Source organism: Diuraphis noxia, unplaced genomic scaffold, assembly GCF_037042655.1.
Source record: "Diuraphis noxia isolate RWA-SAM2 unplaced genomic scaffold, SU_Dnox_SAM2 contig0003, whole genome shotgun sequence".
Lineage (NCBI taxonomy): Eukaryota > Metazoa > Arthropoda > Insecta > Hemiptera > Aphididae > Diuraphis > Diuraphis noxia.
The window spans coordinates 50,535,627-50,556,093 of record NW_028301713.1 but is presented as its reverse complement, the minus strand read 5'-3'; the positions used below and the strand labels follow the sequence as shown (position 1 = coordinate 50,556,093).

The following is a 20,467-nucleotide window of genomic DNA, read 5'->3' as shown; positions in this document are numbered from 1 at the left end:
TCCATAACTTCTGAATATTGATAACACTCTGTTATTATATGTTTCACAGTTAGTGTAACCCCGCAGGCTGCACATTGAGGGGATTCTTCTTTGGACATGAGGTGTTTATGTGTCATCCTTGTGTGGCCTATTCGGAGACGATTTATAATAATTTTTTCTCTTCTGCTGAGATATTGATTTTTCTAACTTAGAATTGTGTTTTTTATTTCATTGAGTTTGGTCCGTTGTTGATATTATATATTATCTAAGTAACTTAATACAAAAATTTTAAATCAAAGAATTTTTTTAAATATTAGGTACCTACATTTAGATATCATAAGAATTTTACAGTGTTTTTATTCGATATAAACACGTTTATGTCTTACCAAATTATTATAATTACCATCATATAATAATATATTTATTTTATAAATTATTTAAAAATAGCTGTACCGACTAAATCTATTATTAAACACGAACATATAATATTACAATTAATATATTATTAACTATAACGTTATAATATTGTTATTGTTATCACATATATAATTTTTAACCATTTAGAAAATTATAAGTTAGTTTTTTAGTTCTTTCAAGTATAGACATCTCATTGTTATGTGAACATTGTGAATGCAATAACTTATATTGTATAATCGAGGTAACATAATGGAGAACTAGTGTTTGGTTATGCACGCTGTACTTGTGAGTATAATCTGTATGGGAGTGAACAATAGGCAGATTTATTAATCCTGAGTACCAGAGTACCGGTTTTACATAGGATATATGAATTGTTGAGACATCTGGACAGATAACGTCATCACATAACTAATGAGAACAATATTTGCGTGAAATTAAATTTTACACTAAGCAAAATGAATAATTACATCTAATATATATAACGTTAATAATAAAAATAATTATAATTATAAAAACCATGATTTATGAAACGTAACGTAGTATGTATCGTTTAAATACAATCGTTTGTAATATTATTATTTATTATTGTAACACGACGAGAAAGTGTAATATTTGAATATATTTAATAACTAGGTACTATTTATAATACAAATTTGATTTTAAAAAAAAATCAATAGAATGATTAGTAAAACACTTGAATAAATAATAATTGTGTATACCAACACCTTTAAATGAATTCTTGTTTAAGAATCTGGAATCAATAGGTTTGTCATGGTGTATATAATTGAACTGCATTACATCAATTATGACAATAATATATTTTTGTAAAATTTTTGTGACTTCAACAAATAAATGCGAAAGCATTTTAGTATAAAAAGTTTATTCAATGTACGTAAAAATAAATAATATGAACCGATTGTATTTATCTTAGATCATATATTATGGATGGAGTCATGGCCTATCTCGCCTGTGTAAACAATTTGAAGCACATATTAGCGATGAGTCTCTCCTTGAGATTCGTTATCTGCGCATGCGCGAGTCTACTCGTCGCATATTTATTTTTATAAATAAACGCGGTATTTAATATTCAAATACAATTTAATAACATAATTCATTGTTTATTTTATTTATTTGTATTTTTAATATACATTTAACTATCAATACTACATAACTACAGAGTACAGAACATACAACATTACTAACTACTGATTATTAAATAATAATAATTTTGTTAGAGTTCTTCTCACATTTTTACCCGAAGTTGACATTGTTTTTATCTTCGCAAAATGGTGCGATAGTATATGATCTAAGGTTTGATCATACATTAATACCTATCTAAGATTAATACAATATTACCGATGTATAATACTATAATCATTAAACCGTGATAATATTCAAGATATCAATAGACAATAATTTTTAGTTATCACTCATGAGTTCCCTGGGAGAATTAAAAACATTAGAATAAATATGCTACGAGTTTACTCGCGCATGCGCAGATAATGAATCTCAAGGAGAGACTTGTCGCATATATGTGCTTCAAATATCAGGTCATGGCTCCATCCATAGTATATGATCTAAGGTATTTATGCATATATTTCAATTATATCGAATTTGATTTTTAAGTTGTGCATCGGTATGTGATATTTTATTTATTTTTGAAATCGTAAACAAAACAAAGATTCCAATTTAAAAAAAATAAAAATTGACAAATTGCATGTACTTACCTACCTATCCATGGGGATTACTTGAACTCATAAAGTGTCTGTCGGGTCTTTTTATTTTACTGTAAAATATAAAGTTGACTATTTGAAAATTTCTGGGAAATTTCTACTCGTAGGTGGACTTTAGATAACGAGTGTATATTATGAACCCTTTTTGATTTACACCAACCCTACACGTGTTTTCTAAATTAGATTCCTACATGTGTGAACTCAAAATTGGATATTAATATTCATCCTTATTAAGGTTTTATAAATGCTTGACAAAATATTATGATAATAGATTGGAAACAGAAAGTACTTGAGGTACAAAAAAGCATAATTAAATAAGACATAGCATCATTCCATATACCTGCTTAGAAAAAGTTATTCATATCAACGGCCATATCTATATAGCGTTTTGCTTATGCAAAAATGTCAATAAAAACTTTTCTTTTTATTTTAATCATAATAATTATCATGCCTGCAACATAATAGTAATAAAATCTAAAATTTAAAATATTTTTAAACTCTAAACAAATTGAATGAAATAACTGAGTGATTACAAAAATAAAAACTAAATTAAATGATGTCATAAATTAAATTATGCAATTTTTGCTGTTTTTTTTATCTTAAGTATCGGAAACTATATGACCATTATCATTTTTAGAGGAGATACGATATGTTATGGAATACCTGTATATTTGGTCAAAGCCTCAATTATTCGTCATTAAAAATCCAGATAGTCACCAACTGGGAAGTGACGCTTCGAAAATATGTCTTAAAATATTTATAAATTTAAAAATACTTATTATAATAATATAAAACAAATTACATTTATTCGTATATCTGTTACATGGGGTCAAATGCGGAACATGTGAAATTATAAAATAAAAAATATGTAAATGGGATATTATGGATTATCAGTTTAAGAAATGATAATTTATAATTAACATTTTGAATATAATATGAATGTGGTTACGGTGTATATACTACTTTGGATCGTAAAATGATGAAACTAATACCTGATAAATCGACTTAGATTTACACTCACGTATTTGAATTAATTGGGTATCCCTATACTTACCAACGAGACATTTTTGAGTTTCTAGGATTCTCATAGTTTCAACTGATTGAATGGGAAACAAATTGTATACTAAATACGTGCATGGTCCATGTAGAAAATATAAAACGGATCAAATTGCTACAACAGACTATAACAGAGGCAGTATATCCCCTTGCTCAACGCCAAAAATAAAAATACTTTCTATAGTTTTAATTTTTTATTCCTTTAAATTACTGTATCTAACATTAGTGGTTGTATAAACCTCTGACGCACGATAATTGTCTTAAACGACGGCACTTACCGCGGTGCAATTATACTATATATTTATCTCGTTACCGTGGTAACGTTGCAATAAAAATCAATGGATATAAAAGAGCTGCGGCACCAACAATCGACCATAAAAGTGTACCACACTTTTTTATTTCCATTTTATTTTCCATTTTTTGTTAATCCCTTTCTCGAGAAATCGAGTGAGTTTTCCATGTTAAGCTGAATACAATTGAACATTACATCATTATGCATTAAGGCATACAATTTTTCTGTGTATTCTCGTTTATCACGGTTGCAATTCTCTGGTTCGATTTTAACATTACGTACAATCTATCACTGAAATCGGGTACTTACTGAAATACTAATCACGAGTAGTGAATAATCATAAAATATAATATAATTTTTATAATGTTTTTACGTTATTTGTTTTAAGATGAACCATGAACATGAATCCTCTATTTTTACTCGACACACAGATGGTACCAATCTCAAATAATATAAAAAAATTGTCTTTATCTAAAATTCCTGACGAAAATTAGTGGAGATTATCGTCGTAACTACAACCTTTAGTTTGTTTCTATCATCTTTATGTCACTAATTACGACTCGACGTTACGGGTATTTCAAAATTATCTTATACCAATTATACCATCATTGTGGTACAATATACTAATTTATTTGTGACACAAGTACTACATCACTAAAACTATTATACTTTAATTGATACAGTTAAAATATCAAATCACCTATTTATATTAATGACAGATATTATTCGTCCTATAGCAGTGTTTATTAGGTACCTTTATTGACATTTTAAATAAACGCGATCAATTGGTGAACCGTGATTAAACTAATAGTTTTTTATTTGGAGGATTTGGGGAGTAAATTAGAATTCAAATGAACAATCTGCTCCTGGTAGATGTATGTATTTAAAATCGCAATTTCATACGAATTTATTTCTAAAAAAAACACAGAATTTTAAACAACGTCACGTCACTGATGTTTATATCAGTTTATACGATATATATTGTATTGCATTTCCAATTGGTATACTTAAATGATAATTTTATTATGTGGATCGCAGTTATAAATTATGCATTAATGTGTATTGTGTATATTATTATAGTAACAACAATAATATACACATTAATATTTTCATTTTTATTTCAAAAGTGGCTCTGCCAGTCACGCAAATATTACTATCGACACGGCAGCCACTTCCTGTTTTACCGCCAATGGGTTTTCAATCGAACTTCTATATTGTTATTAAAAACTCCCACTAAACGGATATATTCATTTATATTTATATTATACCTCCTAGTATAGTTTATGTGTTGGTTTTTTTTATTCAATTTGCGTGTGTACATTATTGCTGCTCCACTGATCTCTATGTAACGGATGTGCTGAAACGTCACCTTTTGCAGCATTGGATATCGTTGGATATCCGACACAAAGCTAACACTTGGAAAAATCAGAAAAAAAGGCGTTAAATTGAATTTTTTTTTTTTAATCCTCTTAAATAGGTTCATTTATCAATATACGATAATTGAAGCTTACAGCCAATCATAATATGACAAGACCATTATTTGAAAATGTTTCCAGATGCTGAATCGATGTGATTTACAAATATATTATTTTGTAGGTATCTAAATTTAGCACAATTTGGTTTTTAACTAAATTGTAATAAACAAAAGATTCTATTTACAATATCATATTCAGTGTTTAGTACAACATTGTATCAACCATAGAATAATAAAATATAATAAAATGTTGCAATTGTATTTATTATTATTATGGGCGGTACTGGTTTGCGCACAAATACCAAAAAGACAATTTGTTTGGGCACAAAACTACCACTCGTTTGGGAGCAGTTGTACCGTAACCAAGCACATGGTTTGCGCACAGTCACCTTTTAGACCTTAATAATTTAATACCTAGCATATTAATATTTGTTTATTTATAAGTAAATTATTAAAGTACTTACATACATTTTCCTTCTCACTTAACAGACATATATATTATACGTTATCGACAAAACGAAAATATAAATCTGATTGGATGGGATCACAAGAGAGTTTAGTAATTATATCATAGATGCCTATTTAAATTGACGGAATCTAACATTTTGGAAGTGTAAAATTTCTTTTTTGACTGAGATATTTATTTTTTATTTATATTTGAAGCTAAAAAATGCTCTTCTGAATAGTTTTATATTTTTAAATACCATATTTTTGATCTGATCGACGATTTTACTTTAAAAAATATTCATCAATTATTTCTTTTTTATAAGGCCTTTTACTTTTTTAGCAATCATAACATTTTTAATAATAAAAAATATAAAAATTGTATCCTAAATCTATATCTTACATATATTATGAATATATTATTATGTGTATTCGAACAAACATCATTCGTCTGCCATAACTATTGTGTTTTTTTTTTTTTAAATCTGGTAATATATTATATTTTATTTTATTGTGTATACATATAGAATATGTATAATGATATTATAATAAAAGATTTATGGAACAAAGAGTTCGTTACAAAACAAATGTTGTGATAAATCCCCAACGCATTATAATAATCCTTTTCATCTCAGAAACTGTTTTTTCCCCTAAATAAAGTCAAATTTACAGATTGTGGATTTTTTTTATTTGTTGATAAAAATTATTTTTGATTGTACACAGTGTTTTAAATTGAAAATCTTGTATTTTGTCTTTGTAACGGTAGATTTATAAATATAATAATAATGATTTATATATTACTACAGACATATCAAATAACGGTGACGATGATGATGCTAGTAATAATAATTAATAATAATATCAACACAAACATAACACTTTGATGCGTTAAAAATTATTTATACCAATAATAATTTATGTAAGTAGTGCTGACCTTGCATCGTATATTATATTATGACATAGTTACATGTATTGTGTGTACCTACACACGTGTATTTGGTAATATGGTGGTTGGTTCAGGACCAAGTTACAATATTACTCAATCCGTTATTTTTCGTTTAAAAAAAAAAAAAAAAAAGGCAATTGTTTTATATTTTACCGACGTAAACATTTATTTTTACCATGTCGCCGCATTACCCGGAGACTCTGTTGTTCAGCAGGTTATCTCAACCCTCAGTACATTATTCGTACCTATTTGTTATTTCTTTGTATATTACATTCGTCCCTCAATCCCTCAAGGCCCATCTTGTTTACGGCGCATGTTTGTATTGTTTGTTTTTTCAGTCAGATATTTTACTTTAAATAACCTGGACATATGGATACACGGACACCCTATAAATCTCCTAGTCGCTGAAGTTTTTCATTTCTGTGGAGAATAGAAACTATCTAAACCCTTGTTGAAACGAATAATGATATACATGCGCCCTTTGCATGATGCGTACCTATATTTATATATAAACCACTACATTTACGTTAATATTGCATACATATACGAAGAATAAATAATATAAATACATATATTTTTGAGCTCAAAATTACGACAAAATAAAATAAATAAATAAAAAGCATACTCACACGCAATCTCACGTTATACGTTTTACTGTTCTACATTACGTACTTCCACTACAATATTCTACAGAGTGAACACCAAAACATAATATGAAATCAAATATAATTATTTTGAAGCTATGAACAATGTCTCTGTGTTTTAATCAAATAATGATCACGTACGAGATAACAGTATATGAATTGGAAGAGAAAAAAAAATTATAATATTAACAAAACTCAATACATTCTAATGAAATAATTAATAATAGTTTCACTTATAGAATACTGTTTTATTATACACAACTATCCATAATGTGCTAATTTATATCTAAAATAAATTAAAAATTTAAATCACTTTAAATATGTTTTTATAATATATTATATTACTTTGGATAATAATTTAAAACCATCATACCCCAAACGGACATGGCAGAATTGTACTAAGAAACAACACACTCGTATACCAATTGAATCATTTATGATTTGCAAAAATTTATTATTCCTTCGTGTAATAGGCTGCAGTTTATTATACATTTTTGACCATATTGTTTAAATAGCTCTTTTTTAGTATTGATATAGTGACGTTTATGTTAAAATAATGAATACAATAATGAACTTATAATTTACAATAATTATCTTAAATAAATTAGTCTCTATATTATTTTGTGTGGTAGTTTAAAAATGTTTTTCCTAATAATCAAAATGTATATATTATTGAAAAGTACCATGTAATTTTACCTTTATGTATATATAAAAATTAAATTTATACAGTTATTAAGGTAGAGACAAATTAGTTTTCGTATCTAAATTGAATTACCATGAGTGAAAAACTTATTTTGTTGAAAAAAATTTGAAAAAAAAATGCATATTGACACCAAATACTAATGTTTGTAGCATATTGTATATTATAATATAGGTTATAACGTTCAAGAAGCATTTAAGCGACGTATTAAACTTGTTTGTATATGCTTAGGTTCAAATATAATTTACATATTTATAATAAAAATTATAATAAAGGTCTTGTATTAATTTAGTCACGGTATGTTCTTACACAAACACAAAAGTATTATTACGTTCCTGTGTTTTAATTTATGAACTTTTATGGATATGGTAGTTATGGTTATGTATATGAGCTATAGCTAGAGAAGTTAAATTTTGTAAAGCTTTTATTAATATTGACATTTATTTGTATATTGTAAATAGAACTATACTATAGCACATATTTTAATCGTTATCTTTTTAATTTATATTACATTAATGTTAAATTTATTTTGTGGTCCGATAAAAGTCGTGGTTGCTGATGCACCACTAGTAATATTCCCAAAATATGTCTCTATTATTCGACGAAATTCCTTAAAAAAATGTAAAATATACATATACTAGTAAATCCGATTTACCAAACCAAATCAACAATCCTAGTCATCTAAAATCATTTTTTAAATAAAATAGGTAATTACCTATACCTATTTAAAATTCCATACTAACTACTAATATTTTAGTGAATAATTTACCTTAGATTTATCTGTGAATAAAATATTTGTAATTTGGATCATTTACAACTATGAGTTTATAAGCATTAAAACATATAAACAATATTTAAATAAAATATAATAATACCATTAAATTCATGATTTAGGGAGTATTCTTGAGAACTTAAGATTTATCACACATCAATAGCTATATGGTATCTCATAGACTACTACAGACGCTACAGTGTAGTTCATATAAATATTTATTTATTTTTGTAATAGCTGAATATGTAATATCTGTGAATGGAACAAAAATGAATTTTGTATTTAATAATAAACCTATAGGTAGGTATTATAATGACATAATAAATACACTTTAGTTTTCAATAAATAATATTAGTACCTACCTATAAAAAACTCAATAAAATGTACACAATTATGTCGATTGACAAAATAAATTCCGTATCATTTTTGTCATCGGTCCGAAATTAAAATAATATTACTTTGAGTCATAAATTACTGTTTTAACGCGTGTCTATGAAATATTCTATTTTTGTTCTTTTAATTTTTAGTTCAACAAATTAATAATTTTGATGTCAGCATTCATTTTACGATATAATTGTACTATTTCCCTAATATAATATTATTATACTTTCCATAATATTGCAAAAGGGTAGTTATTACTATTTATATTTATTAAATTTTACTTTTTTGTCACGCATGGTTTTCTTTAATTTGTCAATATAAAAATATATAAATTAAATTAATAAATGTATTTCAATTTAATTAACGTTCTAATTGTATGTATTAATGGATCAAGGGATAAAAAAAAAACTAATTTATTAGTTTAACGACCCAACAAACATAAATAATTAGGTGCCTAGCTACGTCAATAAGAACTGCTTCAAATTTTCCCAATTTCAGAGCACGATGCCATTCTCACAGTATTCACTGTTGTTTCACAAAAAGTTATAGTCTAGCATTAGGAGGTACTGGTTATGAATTTTTAATTGAATAAACAAAAAAACAAACAGATTCGTAAATTATACCATTGGTTACATAGTGGATAAATATGTTTAAAGTAAACGCGTCGCGTTCGCCGTATATAAACTCATAATCAATAAACTCTTAGTAAAAGTCACGTCACTGTAAAAGCATAGTATAAAAAATAAACCGATTTTTACAAGAAAAGCCCAATAATAATCACGATTATTGTGCTGGTTTATATCGCACGCGCGTTTTCCATTTTCTAGAAAAAAAGGCTATTGCTGCTCGCTATTTTGTGGGGTCAACCACGTCCTTTGCGTGAGTAGAGTAGTGTAGGGAAAAAATATTCACCCCGTGAGTGTGAGCTACAGTAGTTATGACGTATGAATACGTGATTTAAGGGTTTCATGGTTGGAGTGGGGTGTTTCTTTTTGGGTGTACGTGAATTAAACTATGAGTAAAGCAAAAACGACCGCCCGCGAGTACACATCCTGCGCAATAGCCCGCAACTTTACGGTTTTCGGATCTTTCTCGCACATTTATCATTATTGTAATAATTGTTATGACCATCACTTGAACTTTCACCAAAAACTTTAGTAGACTAATTATTTATTGTTCCAATGTTTGTATAATAATATTCTGTATACACAAATCACTACACCAATTTTATGTATAATTACTTGGACCGAACAACTTTGTAAATATATAAAATATCATTTAATATGATAAACATATTTTGTACACACAAGTGAAAAAGATTAGTCTAAGGATATATAAATATATTAAATAAGAATAACAATAAAATTAAAATAAACACCTAAAATAATAGCAGTAAATTATATATTATGTATCCGTTCTGAATTGATTTAATTTGATATTTGTTAAAATAGCATTTTATTAAAGAGAAAAGAAAAATTTGAAAAATATTATTCACATATATAATATAAGTAGTATGTACAATTTATCTGAAAATGAAATTGAGAATCGCTCTTTTGATGCTGTTTTTTAATACCTATCAGAATGTTTGATACGCATCATATAATATATAAACAATTAAAATGAATAAAACTGCAATGTTATAATCAATAACGCTCATTATACAAAATGTGTTTTTCCCTGAGTCTATAATTTAATAATTCCAATTTCGATCAATATTCATTGTTATAGACAATAGGTATAAGTTTAATATTATTATAATACACAATATGATCTTACCAAATGAACAATGATGGTATCGTTATTTATAAAAAGTTCATTTTCTATGACTTCTCACATACTTCTCGATAGTATAGTATCCATGCCTGTCACGTGGGAGACAGAGGTTAAATTCTCCGGCGGGGACTCAATTTGTGACACGTCGGTATTGTCTATGAATATAACCGTAGTAGACCGTTCTCAGTGTGTGATAAGTTAGTGAATGATGCACAGAATGTACACGACACGTTTTGTTTGAGTGTCTTAAAATATGTCATCGCTTTCTTAAAAATAACAGTCGCTCGACATACAGCGGGTCGATAGATAAATAGTTATTATAAAGTAGAATATGATTTGACAATGTGGTTATCTGCATGCAATGCGGCGATGAAGAGGCGACGAGTTGTCTGTGCGACGCACGACGTTACGATAACGAGAGTGAGAGAAAGAGATCGCCGGCGACCGGTACTCGTCCACTTGTCTTTCCGTCCCACCGTGTGCTTTTGCGGCATGTAGACAGATTCTACGGTGTCGCGTCGTCGTTGCCCGTAGTAACAGGTCAGAGTGGGACCTGCACTCTGTACTGGTTGCCGTTGTGTACCATTTCAATGTCTGTACTTGAATTGTGTCATTAAAGCGATCTTTGGAGATGTGTGAATTATGATTCCAGCAATTGCCAAGCCAACTGATTTACAACAATTTACTTAGTAGTTACACGATAGTTGTACCTTCCCGTCAGTTGGTCTCCAGTTAATTTCTTGTCAGACAATGGCATTGATGCATCAGAATTAACCAACAGGAAATTCAATATCATTGATAATAATATTGTGAAAAGATTATTTCGTTAATGTCTCATCGCTTAACTACGAGACGAAAAACCGCATTAAATATGGAAAAAGGATTTAAAAAAAAATGTAAGCATTCATTACTTTTGGAATCTTTTACAATTGTGTATAGCTTATAATAAAAATATTTAAATTAATTATAACAAACGTATAATATAAATACTACCAATTTTTGCATGCGACTACCCCATTTTATATATATTTTTATACTGGCAGATTTTTTAATTTATTTAACATATTTATTCCCAATTTTTTATCATATTATATGTATTATCATTGATTATAGAATGGATATTCTATATGGTATTATGAACGTATAGATTGTTTTATTCCTTAGTATATTGTTATCTATTAATAACATATGGATTTTTTAAAATAAATGTAGAATGCTTAATAATTCTATTCTATTTTGTTTTTTTTTCTACCATAAAATTTAACAGTATTTTTCAAACGTACAAACTGTTTACAACAACGCCTAAATCTAATTACAATATTAAGTAACTATATATATTATATTAAATATGCTCTATTATTACCACTTTTTACTTATTTTTATTGGTACCATTATCGAAACAGGTGATAGAAAAACAGTGATAATTGAGTCAGAATTTGGTAACTGATTTAAATTTCAAAATTTCATAATTTAGTTATAACAAATATTTTTAGACAAATTTATCAGTCTAGATAACTTATATAAATATGTTTATCAACCATCTTATAGGAGAAACATTATTTTAAATTATGATTTTACAAAAACATTATATTCAATAAGTTTTAATCTAAAATAAAATCAACAAGAATAAGCTACATAAAACACCAATAAAAATGTCCCCTCTTCTGTGGAAAAACAAATAAAAGTATCGATATTAATCAACAATTCAACAGACCAAATTTTCCAAATATGCTATTAAATGTAAATGAGTTGTAGTTTAATTACAAAAAAAAAAAAAAAAAAATGTTAGCTAAGTATATTTTATGATTGCATTCTTTCTTTGTAAATTGTTATGATTATGTTAATAATATTTTAAATATCTCATTTCTTGTTTATATAAAAACTATAATATGATAAAACATTATCATAATATCTAATATTGTGTTTCTCTTTTACAGGTCCAATTTCGTTAGAGATAAAATGTAAGTAAACCAGTATAATTTTCTCTTTTAGTAGTTATAATAATGATATTAATAATTTATAAACATGATATAGTGATAAATATTAACTTAAATTAATAATAGTGTAATTAATGCAATTTGATTGTTATTATAATATGTTATCAAAAAATAAGTATTTACCATAGGTCACTTAAAACTATTAACCCCATCCTCATTTATAGGAACCTAATTATAGTTTATAGGTGACTTTATGTTAGACGTGTTTGATTTTTTCTTATATGTCATAAATATTCCTTATTAATGATTTTAAATACTTAAGTAATAAACTACCAATATATTTGTATTGTTTTTAATTTAATACAAATGCGTTACTTTAATATAGTATTTACTTATTTTAAGTTCTGTTTTGAATGTAAAATCTTTTTGTATTACATTCCTTTAAATAAAATCAGCATAATAATATTGTATTTGAAATATAAAAATCGAATCATATTTTAAATAAAAATTATGTATTGTACTTTTATGAATGCATTGAATTGAACGGTTCAAGTAATAAAGTATATTATCCTTGTCAATAAAATATATGTTGAATATACCAATATATGAGGATATTTTGATTTAATGTTTTTGAGTTTTTCTTATTACATATTACAATACAAGTGCAATCGATAATTATTAATACTTTACTATTATTATTTATTATCATATCAAAAAAAAAAAAAAAAAAAAATGGTTAAATTACCGTTATAATGTTTAATTTAACTATACATCAATATGTTTTTTATTGTATTATTTGATCAAAAATTAGATTAGTACTCTTAGTAATCGAGTAGTTAAAATTAAAAAAAAAAAAAAAAAAAAAACAATGCTTAGGTAAAATTGAAGATGGGCTATGTAATATTCATATATGTTAATAGAGAATAATCAATTTGAATTTAAAAAAAAATCATACATATTTGCTCGTTTTAATCGAGTAGCCGAAGATTGGATAAAATATTACGTTAGCATAATATTGCATAACTTATTAAATCATAAAATATAAAATAAATCAATAAATTCACTTTAAATTAAAATCAACTTTGAGATTTTGTAATATACTTATCTGATTTTATTTTATTTGAATAGGTATAAAAGCTTTTGGCCGAATGAAACATTTTAACGCTTGCTAACTTAAACCGAACGTCAAAACTTATTTGACCAAATCTTTCAAACTATGTTTAGCTGTTTCATCTATTTATAGTCGTTGTATAACTTCTTGTCATTAATCAGTAACCGAGTAATTTTATAATTATTTGTTCAGTGAAATCCAACATTGATATATTTTTATGATCATTTACGGATTCATACAAACATAGTCATAATTTAAAGGTGAAACACATTTTTTTATATTTGTAAAAAACCATTTTTTAAATTATATTTATGAGATAATTATTATTGTAATCAATCTAATAGTAAAATTTAAAATAGTATTTTTTGTTCCGATTATTCAAATATACATTAAATATATATATATATTTTTTATAAATATACTAATTTAAATCGTGAGAAACTATGGCTAGTTAGCATTTTAATTAAAAGTTCTTTCAAAAGTATAAGATTATATTGATCGATAATATTTTGAGGAAAATAGTTTTAAACACTTTTAATGGTTTATTATAAACTATATACTGAATCTACAAATGTTCAAAAGATTCTATTGAAAGTTGGTAATATTTCTAGAACATAATATTTAAAATGACTTTATTACTGCAGCCCTTTTTGAAAATAATTAAGAACAATATGTGATATCAATGATATTAAATATCTATGTTTTTTTAATGCAAATAAGTTAGTCAAATTATCTAAATCAAATATTACTTTTATAGAATTCACAATATTTATTTAAGAATATAAAATATATAAATAAAGTATACTCTATTTATTTATTAACACCTATCAGTGAAAGATATATTTTTGTATGGAATAGAATTTTATAAAGCTATTTCCGTAGCACATATTTTTAAATGTACTTGAAAACTATAATTATTTGTTTGGAAATCCCTAAAAAAACATAATATTTAATTTTTTATTTATCTGAGTTTTTCCCATTAGTCTCTTGCAATTCTTCATGGTATAACAGATATTGAAAATATAATTTAGTATTTAAATTTATAAGCATACTGCTTACTGTATTTCACAGAGTGTATTTTGGAACGAAATATGATACAGTTAATTTAATTTCTATGTAAACTTATAGAAAAATCATCCATGTAGGTACACTCTTTATAGAATTTAACTATGAAAACGAATTTATTGATTTTACAATGATGTGTGTGTTTTTTTTTTGTATCTATGTACAGCATAACTAGTCGAAATAATGCTTCATTTTCAAACTTTGGGAGTGGTTTCCGATGTAAAAGTATCCTTAGAAAGATATCCTTGGTGCATTATACAGGTCAAAAGTAAACATTTTCCAACATTTTTCAAAATAATCGAGAGCAAACAAAAAAAAAGTGACAGAAAAACGGGAATTTTTACGCAAAACTAGTAGGTGGGTTACCCTGGTACCCCAGTGTTCAAACTTTTTATTATTTTTTTTACCATTAATTGTACTATAATTTGTACCAATTTGTACCGTAAATTTCAGAATTTATACCAAAATATTTCCCCCGGAAAAATCGATTTTCCGCTGGGGTGCCAGGGTAACGTTACACCAGCACCCCCGTTGCTAAAAAATGGACTTTTAATATTTTTTTTTTTTTCCATTAATTGTACTATAATTTGTACCAATTTGTACCATAAGTTTCAGAATTTGTACCTAAGTATTTCCCCGGGGAAAATCGATTTTCCGCCGGAGCGCCAAACGTTACACCAGCACCCCCGTTGCTAATTTGACTAATAAAAATGTTTGCTTACTTATACAACTGAATTTGCGCCTTTTATCTGTCGGGTTGAGTATTTAAATGCAGGGTTCTATATCATGAGCAATATTTGTATTTTGTACCTAATTTTTCCTAGTACAATCCAGAAGCCAGAATAAGTTTGTGTAGTCAAAAAAAAATATTTAAAAAAATGTCTAATACAATGTATTTTTATACACGTTTTATACGGTATAAAATTTAAAATATTTTTTTACGTACACAAATTACTATTATCATATAGAAGATAAATATTATAACGAACCTAACCTAACCCTACTGATTTAGCGCAAAAAATTGTAACCATTTTTTTAAATATTAATTGTACTATAATTTGTAACGATATGTACCACTAACTTAGCAATTTGTATAAAGTTCTGCTCTGATCGCTCTTAAATATATAATATAACTATAACAAAACCACAAAATGTATTATAATATAATTATTAATTATCATTTTGAAGATAAATACTATGACGAACAAACCATTAATTGTACTATATTTTTTACCATTTGTATCACCAACTTAGGAATTTGTATCAAGTCTGTAAAAAGTGTAAAAACTTACTTACCACTTTTACTATTATTTTTACTTGGTAAAGTTCAATTATACACATATTTTCATGAGTTAGTAATGACAGTAATCTGTAAATCGTTACAGGTCCATGACTTAAAAAGTTAAAACATAATATTTTACTTACATTTGCCTTCTGCTTCATTAAAATTCAAAACATCACGTATTTGATTTTTATTATTCAACAGCTCATCGTCTATAAGATGGCTAGGAACAGCCGGAATTCTACCACGTTTAGCACCCATATTCCATGAAGGACAAGAGGCAAATGAAATTATAAAATAAATGTATTAATATAAAAATACAACATTTCTTTGCTTAATATAATATACATTTAATTTAATAATAGACATATCAAAAAAATATCAAAAGTTAATTTTAGATAAACATCGATTCTTATAATTATTTTTAGTGTTTGAATTTGTAAATACGGCAATAGATAAATACTATGACGAACAAAACTTAGCACAACATTTTTTTTAAATTTATTCATTTTTTTCGTTTTTATACAAATTATACTCCATATTATAATACTCTAACAGAATTATTAAAAACATTATTCTATACAGTGCACATATTATTATGTAATACCATGCGTAACACAATATTATATTAATACGTATTGGCGTATTTACAAATTCAAACACTAAAAATAATTATAAGAATCGACGTTTATCTAAAATTAACTTTTGATATTTTTTTGATATGCTGGTGTAACGTTACCCTGGCACCCCAGTGGAAAATCGATTTTTCCGGGGAAAATACTTTGGTACAAATTCTGAAATTTACGGTACAAATTGGTACAAATTATAGTAAAATTAATGGTAAAAAAAAATAATAAAAAATTCGAACACTGGAGTGCCAGGGTAATCCACCTAAAACTAGTTTTCGACCAAACCGATTATAATAGAATATTATATGACAATATTTAAATATAATATATCCTAGACTGACAAATCATCTCCGTTCAGAATCGTTTTTCGTATACAATGATACCTATCATTGCATTCAAATCTAACCTACCATAGTCAGAGGTGCACCCCACCACCTAATGTACAGCAGAGCGACATCCACTTACCCGCTTTTTTTTATTATTTGTTTTATTTATGACATAAACTCAATAGATTATTTTAAAAAAAGACATTATAATTAATTTTAAACCTTACCTAACATTGATGTTAATAATAAAAAAATGTATATATATATATATATATATATATATATATATAATTATTATATTATATATATTTATAATTATTAATTATTATTTGAATATTTAACTATAACAATTGCAATTTCTCGTTAAGCTTTTTGCATGATTATTTAAAAATAAAAAGATTTTATGTTTGTTTTTAAAATGCTCATATTTTGTATAATATAATGTATATCTGTGACACAGTAAGATATTATTTTCTTAATATTCTAGGGATTTTATGATTTTTTTTTTTATAACTTGACCTCGTTAAAATAAAAAAACTAACACGATTGTAGTAAAAAAAAATATTATTAAAATGTACCTATTACATTTTTAGTTATATTAGCTATTATAATATTGTTGTTTCAGATGACATTTTTCAAATTAATTTTGAATATAACAAGAAATTACAATTTTCTAATATAATTTATGAAAACTTTTTTGTTGCTTTTAGCACTTGTTAATTTATGTACTCGTAGTATATTATATGGTTGTTTTTTTTATAAAGATTATTAGAATGAATCGTATAACATTTAATAAAATATAATATATTACATAATTAATGAACAATAATGTTGATTTTAGTTTGTGTATACCTATATTATGTATATTTTTGTAAAAATAGTGCACCGAGAGTCTTGTGTAGTACTTTATTGAATAGTTTTTTTACGTTCTAATAAATATTTATTTTTATTTTTATGTAGTTTTTAAATTAGTTATTCAACACTGGCTACAAAACTTTTGAAATGTAAATGTATACCTATATTTTGGATACATTTTATTTAAAAAAAATTGTTTTATTAACTAAAATAAAAAAAAATTCTGTATAATAACTGTATAATATTAATCAATGTATAATAAACTATTCTATATTATTAGGCCATTGAAAGCAAAGTGACTATTATTTTGCGTGATATATAACTAATATCTCATTTATTCTGAAAATACAGTACAATAATAGGGGTTTTATCGATTCCGCCATTTTAATATCAATTCCGCTGGCTATCGATTCCGTCCGATATTTGCTTATATTGATTCCGCCGGCTATCGATTCCAGCGAGCTTTTTTATTTATTGATTCCACCAGCTATTAATTTCGGCGGATATTTATTTATGTTGATTCCACTAACTTTATTTTTTTTAATCAAGGTTAGTCAAGATCACCCAGTCTACCATATTTTTTTTTAAATTTAAATATAAACATTTCAAAAAATAAATCAAACATTCTCGTAAGTAAAATTTATTAAAATAGTAAAATAATATGTTTTACAATTTATTTAGTGAACTCCAAAACAGCAAAAATAATATAGTCAATAATATTGTCGTATCAACAATAAAATGTCACTATTTTGTTCCTAAGGACCCAGTTATTAATTAGTGATCGAAAATATAGATATTCGATGCAGTATCTTATGTTACCCCAATTAATTAATATTATGTGGTTTTGAATTTACCACAATTAATTTGTACCATGTTAATAAGGTATTTAATCGTATACCTAACCTTAGATTGCGCCACGGGTTTAAGCATGCCTTAAAGTTAATGAATCGTATTTAGCATATATAGCTAAAATACAAGAGATGAAGAGAGTAATATTATTATAGCACACGTGTGATTTAGTTTTAGTTTTATAAATATTTAATAGTTTCTGCATTCGATCAAAAGAACGGTTGATAAGAATTTTTCTCTCCTTTTGTCATGTGCTTAATCATACATATAGAAAATATGCAAGCAAAATAATAATCTCCTATAAACCTGACTTGATTTTTGTGTACGATTCACCTTTGCAAAAATCTTTTCCATTAATGTTAAATTTTGGCTGTTAGTAGATAATATGAGAGTTTAAATTCTTTAAAAATGACTAGATATAATTATATTAATATTACATAATTTGGTCTGGGTAGGTATTATGACAACAAAGTTTTGTATTAAACTGAAATGTTTGAAATTAAGCCAGTTTAGCTGTTAATTTTTGTATATTTTGATAAAGCTTTTTTTGTATTAAAACTAGAATTTTAATCATACTATATATGTTTTGCATCAATTACTAGTTTCAGAACAATTTATACAGGATAAACATTGATTTAAATTTGGATATTAATTCACATACCAAAAAATATATACCTACATAAAACAACAATTTTATGTTTTTACATCGATCTGTCCTAATAAAAATGTTCTTTTTTTTCAACCTATAAAGTAATAAATGCAATATATGTGTGAATTTATTTTTAGTTTCTTAAAAATCATATGAAATATTGTAAATATTAAACAGAATCACACATGCTTAAAGTACTTTATTGTAGTTTTGTTTGGTATTTTGGTATAAAATATAAGGATATTAACATTGAAGTCAATATGATATATCCATCTCAATTTTAATTTAATCCATTGCATCTAATAACTAATTTACAAGTTGTGTAATGGAAAAATAGTAAATATTTTCGAATTAATCAATTTATTAAGCAAAATAATATATTTTATTTTGAAAGTTGTACACATAAATCCATTTTATTCTATGAATGCTTTTTGTTGAGCAAATTATTATTTAAAAATATTTTATATATGCCAATCCAGATTTTAATGATTAGTTTTTGAATAATTTATAAATTTTAACATAACAATTCTCATATTTTACCTAACATATAAAGTAAAATGCCACAAGAATTCCACCATAGTTTTTCTTCCCTTGACATGAAGTAACCCGTTCAAAAAACCAACGTGGCTGATATGGAGTCTGTTAATATATTATTTTATTAAATATAAGTAACTGCAATAAAATCAAACAATAAAAATAGCTTTCATGTCTGTCATTTGAATATTATATTTTAATTTAATATAGTATTATCTTTGTAATAGGTAATAATATTATATCGATGTATATAATCATAGAAACATGAACTTTATTTGCGTGATTTAAGGCAATAAAATATTAAAATTCGCTAGTTTGAGTATTTTATTGACTAATTGAATACTACTTTGATAAGTTAATCTGTGATATATTGCTCAGTTTTTTTTTCTTAATAAATATTAATAGGTCATATATCTATATCCATACAATTATTGTTTAAAGATGGTACCTAAATTACTGAATATATTACTTATCATATTTTTTTTTTTTTAATATATTGCGATCAAAATGTTTGTGATTATTTTTTTAAAAAATGTTTTCAGAATCTGTTATCTAATCGAACCTTATATTTGCATAATTTACAATTTTTAAAACAAATTTATTGTTATTCGTATTTTAA

The 20,467-nt window shown here is 25.7% G+C and overlaps 1 protein-coding gene across 3 annotated transcripts in view; it reads left to right on the top strand.

Moving 5' to 3' along the window:
* Positions 1 to 20,467, top strand: part of LOC107168447 (opioid-binding protein/cell adhesion molecule-like) — a 337,823-nt gene that overhangs the window by 135,373 nt on the left and 181,983 nt on the right. For all 3 annotated transcript variants that reach the window (XM_089224027.1, XM_089224026.1, XM_089224028.1), the window contains one exon: positions 12,549 to 12,572. The gene's annotated coding sequence lies outside the window, so the exon portion shown is untranslated. The remainder of the gene's footprint in view (positions 1 to 12,548; positions 12,573 to 20,467) is intronic.